The following is a 9,402-nucleotide window of genomic DNA, read 5'->3' on the forward strand; positions in this document are numbered from 1 at the left end:
GAACTGGAGTTACAGACAGTGTGCGCTATCATAATGGGTCCTGGGAACTGAACCAAGGATCTCTGAAGAGCAGCCAGTGCTCTTAACCACTGAACCAGCTCTCCAGCCTTCACCAGAGGGATTTTTATGCAACATGGGTATCAGGTATATAAGTGAAACATTTAGTGATAATAAATCATAAATTTATTCATTTTTTTTAAAAAGATGTATTTATTTTGTGTATATGAGTACATTGAAGCTGTCTTCAGATACACCAGAAGAGGACATCAGATCCAATTACAGATGGTTGTGAGCCACCACGTGGTTGCTGGGAATTGAACTCAGGACCTCTGGACGAGCAGTCAGTGCTCTTAACTGCTGAGCCATCTCTCCAGCCCCCCATACATTTATTTTAAAACGAGTACTTATATATAGATAAGAGAGGAAAGCAAGGTCACATAGAGCATGGGGTGGGCATGCTTATTTATTTTCACACAAGGAGTTAAATCATGACTGATGTTGCAGGATACAGAACATCTTTGATGACTTTTGGAGTAATTCATATATTGATTCTGTAATCTGCAAAGCTGTGAGCATCACTTTCTATGAATCTGCAGTACGAAAATGGCATAAGTATGTTTAGGCCCATTACAGAAAGTGGAAACTCTGTTGTAATTGTTGACACTATTCTGGGGCAGATGCAGGAGGGGCTCAGAGCAAGGTGATTGTACTCTCTCAGCGAGACTCAGAAGACATCCCCTTTGCAAGCCTTTGCAATGGTCTGTCTTCAAGCATCACACTGCTACATAGAGAATTCCACATGTTAATTAATGGGCAGACTCGACGTATCTGGAGTTTGACCTCTACTGGCCCATGTTGTCTTATATAGATAGCCTGTTCCAGGAAGTAATAGCCCACACTATAAAAAGTATTCCTGGTCTCCCAAGGTCTCTCTGTGCATGGGTAAAGGTGTTGGCCTGATGGCCTGAGTTACAATCTCTAGGTAGGAGATTGTAGAAGGAGAAACTACTCCCTCAAGCTGCCCTTTGGCCTCACATGAATTTTGTGGCATGCACACATACATATGTGGTCACTAAATAAATGTAAGAAATTAAAACCTGCTTGAGAGAAACGCCTCAGTGGTTAAGAGCACCGACTGTAATTCCAGAGGTCCTGAATTCAATTCCCAGCAACCACATGGTGGATTACATGGGATCCAATGCCCTCTTCTGGTGTGTCTGAAGAGGGCTACAGTGTACTGACATAAAATAAATCTCTAAAAAAGAAAGGAAAGAAAGGAAAGAAAGAAAGAAAGGAAGAAAGAAAGAAAGGGAAAAAGAAAAGAAATTAAAGCCTATTCCTCTACAAATAGTGACATGTGTAACTTTAAGTTTTTCAAACCTTATTTTTAATGAGGGCTCTTAAATGCTTTAACCTCCCTTATAGCCCATCACCCACCAGAGGTGGGAAAGAAAGGATGGAGTGGTAAAGTGAACCTGTTTAGAAGGGTTCTTTGGGGGGGGGGTTGGGGATTTAGCTCAGTGGTAGAGCGCTTGCCTAGCAACCGCAAGGCCCTGGGTTCAGTTCCCAGCTCCGAAAAAAAGAAAAAAGAAAAAAAAAAAAAGAAAAAAGAAAAAAAAAAGAAAAAAGAAAAAAAAAAGGTTCTTTGGAGCAACTCCTGTTTGTGTTTTCTGGAAATCTGCAGTTCAGTTCACAGGTCAGCAGGCAGCAGCTTGATCCACCGCAAACACTCCATGGATATATCAGCAGTCTAGTTCAGAGGAGTTGAGTTAGCGACAGCGGTGATATGGTGACCCCTATCTAGCAGATACAGCCAGGCCTCGGACTCTGCTCAGGTCAGCAGGAACACCAGACGTTCCCAGCTGTGTTTTTCTCAGGAATCAAATATCAAGGAGACCTACAAGCATTGTACAGCTACCTGTACCAGCAAGCCAAGCTCTGTCTCCGTCACTCCGTGGAGTCCTATTTATACCCTCCAAGCATCACGTGTCCTCCGTGTGCCTTGCCTCTCAGCATGTGTGTACAATCAGCCCAAGTCCTTGGAAGCAGCCACAAACTGCAGCACACCACCAGAAGGTTTTTGGTGTGTTTCTCTCTTTGGAGTCTCAACAAATGCAGCTCAACTAAGCAATGTAAGGCAGACCAACACATCCATGTGGTTAGCAAAGAATCCTTTATCACAGGTCCTTGCACACGCTTGCTTTAACAGAACATCCTCTTTTCTGTGTCTGCTTCAGCTAAACATTCCTTCACGTGTGTGTCCCAGCAAAGCAGTATCCAACTGACTTTCCAAAGAACCCTTACAGTTTCCACTTCAGAAATGTCCATCTAATTGTCCAGATACAAGCCCTACACAGGTGTCCCACCCAGTAAGACCTAGTCAGCCAGGGCACTGACTTGGAAACATCATCCCATTGACTATGTTATCTGCCCCTCCAACCTCGCCACCCCATAAAGCAGCCACTCAAACCATCTCTGCAGAGTCTCCCTCTGCTAACTGTGCCACAGTATATAAAACACTCTACTCCTGTCTTATTCTGTCTTAGTGAATTCTTTCATTTCTCATATCTCACCGGCATGCCAATGCTTTGATAAACTAGGCCCAAGTTCTCTTACTAGTTTATAAAATTCAAGTCAGCCATTTTTCTAAGTTGTTTTTTGTTTGTTTAAGACAGGCTTCCTCTAGGTAGCCCTGCCTGGCCTGGAACTTACTACGTAGACTAAGCTGACCTCTAATTCAGAGGCCTACCCGCCCATATACCACTGTGCCCAAAAAATTATCTGTACAGTTTAAACACCAGTTTAAGAAAACTATTTCATTTCATTTTATGAGAATTAATGTTTTGCCAACATGAATGTCTGTGCACCTGTGGAGGTCAAGAGAGCTTGTCAGCCCCCAGAAACTGTAGCTATAGACAGTGCTGCGATGTGAGTGCTGGGAGTCAGAACTGAGCCTTCCAGACGAGCAGTCCGTGCTCTTAATTGCTGTGCCGTCTCTCCAGACCATCAAACAGCAGTTTTCAAAGCCAAACATTATAATACGATACAATGCAAATATATACTAATTTAATACTTCTATGCCAAAGGATACTTCTACAGTAGGAAAGCATTACAAGTCTCTCTTGATAATTAAATCATTTTATAAAAGCCCAAAAATTTACACGTACAGTCAGAACAATTCATAGCATACAATACTTGAATCTGAGCCAAATGTTAACAAACTTGACACCTGTTAACACATTGACATCGGTGTTCAGAACCAAGGCTGCAGTGAAGTTCTATAATGCATTATTATTATTATTATTATTATTATTATTATTATTATTATTATTATTAGCAGCATTTCTCTGTATAGTCCTGGCTGTCCTGGAAGACTAGTCTGGCCTTGAACTCAGAGCTCCACCTGCCTCTGCGTCCTGAGTGCTAGGATTGAAGTGCTAGGGCACTACTGTCTCCTGGTTTGAATTTGAATTATTAATAATGTGAGTTGTTTTGCATTCAGAAACCACCATTGCCAATGTTAGGTAACCCCCATATTGTTGGTATTTTGTCCAAGCTCCACCCCCACAGCTACCTGGCAATAGCCAGGTATGCTCCGCCCCATAGTTGCCTGGCAACAGCCAGCTGAGCCTGACTATAAAGGGAGCTGCTTGCCCTCTCCTCTTTCTCTTGCCTTCTCCCCTTTGTCCCTTCTCTCCCCCCACCCTTCCCTCCATGTGCCCATGGCCAGCCTCCTTTGTTCCTCCCCTCTAATACTCTTCTTCTCTCATTAAACCTCTCCACATGGAACCATGTTGGTTTAGTGTGTTCTGTCTGGACGAGCTGAGATTTAAACCCCAACACATATTTAGTAATATAACTCCCTGTAGGGTCTCCTCCTCATGTAGGAAGCAAGACTGTGGATGATCAGAGGGTAGAGATGAGACCTGAGTTGTGTGTGGCGGCTCATCCATTTAATGTGAGTTTGAAACCAGTATGGTCTACATAGTGAGTTCTAGGACATCTAGAGCTATGTAGAGAGACCCTGTCTTAAAAAATAGAAAACGGGGGTTGGGGATTTAGCTCAGTGGTAGACCGCTTGCCTAGTAAGCGCAAGGCCCTTAGTTCGGTCTCCAGCTCCGAAAAAAAGAAAAGAAAAAAAATAGAAAATGAGGGGCTGGGGAAGATGGCTCAGTGGTTAAGAGCACTAGCTGCTCTTCCAGAGGTCCTGAGTTCAATTCCGGCAACCACCTGGTGGCTCACAACCATCGGATCTGATGCCCTCTTCTATCGTGAAGGCATACACATAGATAGAACACTCATACACATGAAATACATACATAATTTTTTTTTAAAAAAAGGAGAATGAAAGAAAAGAAGAAAGAAGAAAAATCAGATTTGAAATAGCTTCTGCTATTGTGTGGCCCTGAGGAGATGGGGAGAGAAAAGAAAATGGTTGTTCAGAAGATGGCCAAGCCCTGAGGATATCATGGAACACTCCCCAAATCCCAATCAATCTTCGAAGGGTTGCCAGACCTGATTGGCCACTCTCCCACGTTCCTCCTGTATAAAGCAATTTGTAGCTGAAAGAGTTCTAATTGAAATGGGCACATACAGTGTACCTGCCATTTACATGACAAATCTAATTTAGTCCTTGCAACAGCATTTTAATATTAAGATGGGCACCTTTGAGGGAGATCAAAAGCCAGAGGTGAAATAGTGCCCTAAGAAAGGAAGGGAGGGAGTTGGAGTTTGGAAATTGTGTGAATGTGTGTGTGTACACTTGTGTGTGTGTGTGTGTGTGTGTGTGTGTGAGAGAGAGAGAGAGAGAGAGAGAGAGAGAGAGAGGGAGAGAGAGAGGGAGAGAGAGAGGGAGAGAGAGAGCGTGAGAGGGAGAGAGAGAACTAGACTGTTTGCTGTGTTGATTTGGTATTCCCCCCTCCCCCTTCTTTGGAACCCTCCTGGTTGGTTGCCTTTTAGACAAGGCCAACAGTGCTGCTCTTGTTGGCCTGGAAATCGCTATGTAGACCTGGCTAGCCTCAGGCTCACAGAGATCTTCCTGCTTCTGCCTTCTGAGTTTTAGGATAAGGAACTATGTCAGCATAACTGGCTTGTTTCTCTGTTGTCTATAGAGGGAAAAGAAGGACCTAGTTTTGTGTTTTAGTAGACAGAGGCTTATAGGACAGATTAGGAACAGCAGCCATATCTCAGCAGATAGTTTAGGGATGATGGTCTTACCATGTGGCATTGGAGAGTTAGTACCACAGGTCATGTGATATCAAGAGGCAGAGGCCAGGCAATGGCTAAAATTATTGACTTGCAGAGATAAACATCTGCCCCCTTGATAAGTCTCCTGTCATTGCACACAGAGTATGCTTGACGTTAATATAGATTAATTCCAACTTGACATTTAGACTAAAGGAACTATTAACCCTTCCCCTCCTGCAGGCCTGACCGGCAGGTGACCCCTTCAAGCTGTTTTAGTCCTCACCCTAGCCACATCTTTCTCTACGATGCAGGAGTTATGACCGAGAGGAAGCACAGCTGCTGTTTCCTGAGCTCATTTTTCACACAGGCTATTTGGCTCTAGAGGCTGTCAGAGCTAAGTCTCAGTGGGTGAGCAGAAGAGGCAGGTGGTGCAGGCTGTGTACTGGGCTGCTCAGAGACTCTTACACATGCTCTTTGTAGCCCAATCTCTAGACTAGAACGAGAAGAGCTTTGTTGACAGTTGTTTTCCAGTAGTCGTCTCCTCCTCCTCCTCTTCTTCTTCCTCCTCCTCCTCTATTTCTTTTTGAACTATGTGCTTTCATTCTGGTGGTTTCCCTGACCCTGACCACAGACCTATAAAGGACCAGGCTTGTGCTGGAGTGGAGACTTGAGAATATCAAAGCCCGGTGAGAGCAGGTTAGTTAGATTCCAGGTTTGTTCGACTGGTCAATGTGTCAAGTCAATGCTTTTAGCCTCTGACAAAAACCATTTCTACACACTATACTGCTTCCTTCCTATAAATAGAGGAAAACGTTAAAGACTCAAGGCCTGTGGATGTAGCTCAGTTGGTAGAGTGCTTGTCTCTGCCAACACATACACACACACACACACACACACACACACACACACACACACAGCCTGGGTTTGCTTGCCAGTACTCTATGTACTCTATGAACCTGACGTGGTAGTATATGCCTCTAATCCCAGTACTTGAGAAGTAGAAACAGGAAAATCAGAAGCTCAGGATCATCCTGGGCTATGAGTGAGTTCAGAGCCAACATGGGACATGTGAGACCCCAGAGAAAGGAAAAGAAGAAAAAAGACAAAAAGATAAAAAGACAGCTAAAACAGTATGTACCAACTGGCCCCAGCCAGCCCTTCTCCCAGCACAGCTACCATGCATTCTCTCGGTGTCCTGTGTTCACTGGGTATTGCCTGCTCTCCTCTCAGGGAACTCCTGTCCCTTGGAGCAGTGAGCTGGTTGTGGGATCTCTCCTGCAGATCTGTAGAGGATGTTCCTTCACAGGGCATCCCCGGCCTACAGAGCATAATTCCCTTTTACAGATGTCTAAATGGGGCCTTTAACACTCTTGGAGCCTGGCCCCTAGACCCTTGTTGTGTCTTCCTGTTCTTTAAATCCCCCAGCTATTTCCAAACCTCCAGTAGTGGTCAGAGTTGGGTAGAGAAACAGTAGGAAGTTCTCCTGCCCGCAAGCTGAGAATGTGCCCTTTGGAGTAAGACGCCTGTGGATTCAAGCCTTACTCCGCTCTCCATAGCAGAATAGATTTGAAAGTGTGGCTTCCAGATCTTGAAATTTTACCCCAGGATGTAATCATGAATGTGACACAAGCTAATGGGTCAAACAAGACTATGCCAATGTGACATATTTTAAAAGCAAATAACAGAAACAATATTAAGTCCTATTGCTTTATACACCCCTGTGTATGCAGTAGGTATTCAATAAAGAGAACTTGATTTTTTTTTTTTATTTTCAGTGTCTACCTTAACAATCAGTCATGTAGTGGTTTGCATAAGAATGGCCCACATAGGTTCATGTATTTGAAAGCTTAGTCATCAGCAAGCGGCTCTATTTGAACCGATTAGAAGGATTAGGAGGTATGGCCCTGTTAGAGTGGGTGTGGCTTGGTTGGAGAAAATGTGTCACTTGGGGTTGGCTTTAAGGTTTCACAAGCCTGTGTCAGGCCCAATCTCTCTGTCTCTCTGCTTTTGGATCAGGATGTGGCTACGTTCAGTACCTTGCTTGCTGCCATATGCCCTGTTGTGATGATAATGGACGATCCTCTGAAACTGTAAGCCAGCCCCAATTAAATGCTTTCTTGTACTATAGTTGCCATGACCATGGTGTCTCTTCACAGCAATAGAACAGTGACTAAGACAGATTATTAGCAATACAAAACATTGTTGTCGGGGGTTGGGGATTTAGCTCAGTGGTAGAGCGCTTGCCTAGCAAGCCCAAGGCCCTGGGTTCGGTCCCCAGCTCCGAAGGAAAAAAAAAAAAAAAAGAAAGAAAACATTGTCGTCTCCCTATTATATATCGGTGAGCAAAGCAGCGGGCTCACTACCCCCGCTAAATCCCCATGCAGTCTTAACAGCATGGGTTCAGCTTCTGTTCTCCACCTTAGAAATAAAACAACTGCTTACTCATTAGTGAGGCAGAGCATGAGCTCACTGGGGCTGTCACTGCCCACCTGTCCGATGGGGCCACAGTTACTCCTGGGCATGTGCATGCCACTTTCGTGTAGCAGACACACGTGACCTTTAAAGCATATGGCACTTCCACAGGGCCCTCCACAAAGCATGTTTGCTGACCTTGAGCTACAAAGCTCATCTACTTGTCAGGGTTTCTGAAGGTAGAGAGAGCCAGAGCCATGGGCCAGAACAGCTCAGGCTGATCTCAAAGGTGCAGTCTCAATGTTGCACACTAGTGGGATCCAGGGAGAGGGAACATGGTAACTATTAAATGAAAAGTTGAGAAATAATGTATCTTTTTTTTTCTTTTTTTCAGAGCTGGGCACCTAATCCAGGGCCTTGTGGTTGCTAGGCAAACACTCTACTACTGAGCTAAATCCCCAACCCCGAAATAATGTATCTTAAAACAAAATATTCTAGTCTTGTCATAAGGCACTCACAAAATGGTCCATCTAGAAATTTTAAAGGTAATTCAGTGGCTATGCACCATCTCCACTGCCCTGTTTCACTATTCCAAAGGGAAACGCCCAGTTCAACACCAACCCCTGACGGCCTTCCACCCTAGCTACCAAGTAACTGTTCAACTTTCTGCCTCCTCTGAGTGGGAAGCACTGTGCCTTGATCCTTATTTTATTAGCACACTGATTTTAAACCCCATGCATGTTGAAGATGTATCAGGATTTCTTTTTCATGGCTTAGTAATATGCCAGTGTGTGTTAATAGAAAAACAGACAGAGTTCAAAACTCAGATGAGAGGAAGGAGAGCTGGGGGGCTGCGCAGTAGGTACGCTTGTAGGTGTAAGGACCTGAGTGTGATAGCAGAACCTATGTAAAAATGCTGGGTGTAGTGGCACACACTGCAATCCCAACATTGTGGAAGTAGAAGAGGTCAGAGCTCTGAACCTGGAGTCTAGCCTAATTGATACGCTCCAGGCTGAGGGGAGACTGTCTCAGAGGAGACAGACACCTGGAATTTCCTCTGGTCTCCACCTGCATACACATATGCATGCCTACACACACATGAACACACCACACACACACACACACACACACGCACGCACGCACACAAAACCACAGCAACAGCCAAGATGAGGCAGAGGACCTAACTTGCAGAGCAAAGCTCTCCTTCCTGCCTCTGTACCCCAGCTTCCCTCCCATGACAGCAGCTGCTACACGATTCAATGGCTCCTTCCTGAGTGTCTGGGTGAGCATCCTGCAAACACATATATGTAGCATATGTGTACACAGTTTCATGCAGGGATGAATAAACCAGACATGTTCCTGCATCCTGCTGATATTTTGTTTGGTTTGTTTCGTTTTGTTTGTTTGTGGTTTTGAGACAGGGTTTCTCTGTGTGGTCCTGGTCATCCTAGAACTCATTCTATGGATCAGGCTGACCTTGAACTCACGGAGATTCACCTACTCTCGCTTTCTGAGAGTTGGGATGAATACTGCCTGGTTTTGATTGTCTCAACAGTACCTTGAGGCTTGCTTTCTCTACATTTGGGTCCACTTCAGTCTTTTCAACAATTACAAATAATTCCACCAATGAATGGTCCATTGTTTATCCATCTTGCTCCTATTAATACACGTGTAGAAATTTTTGGTATTGTTTTTGGTTGTTCATGGTGCTGTAGGAAATGTCCTTAGCTGCTCTTTTCCTTTGTTAGATTCAAACTATGAAACAAAAGAGTCTTCAAAGTCCTGGTCACTTTTCCCTCGTTT

General features: G+C 44.4%; 1 long non-coding RNA gene across 1 annotated transcript in view; it reads left to right on the top strand.

Annotated features, from left to right (window-relative positions):
* Positions 1-8,962, top strand: part of LOC120094166 (uncharacterized) — a 31,480-nt gene extending 22,518 nt beyond the window's left edge. Inside the window, exons 3-4 of the long non-coding RNA XR_015627691.1 lie at positions 7,204-7,277; positions 7,994-8,962. This is a non-coding gene — a long non-coding RNA (uncharacterized LOC120094166). The remainder of the gene's footprint in view (positions 1-7,203; positions 7,278-7,993) is intronic.
* Positions 8,963-9,402: the final 440 nt, after the last annotated feature.

The sequence above is a fragment of the Rattus norvegicus genome, chromosome 8, assembly GCF_021556685.1.
Source record: "Rattus norvegicus strain SHRSP/BbbUtx chromosome 8, alternate assembly SHRSP_T2T, whole genome shotgun sequence".
NCBI lineage: Eukaryota > Metazoa > Chordata > Mammalia > Rodentia > Muridae > Rattus > Rattus norvegicus.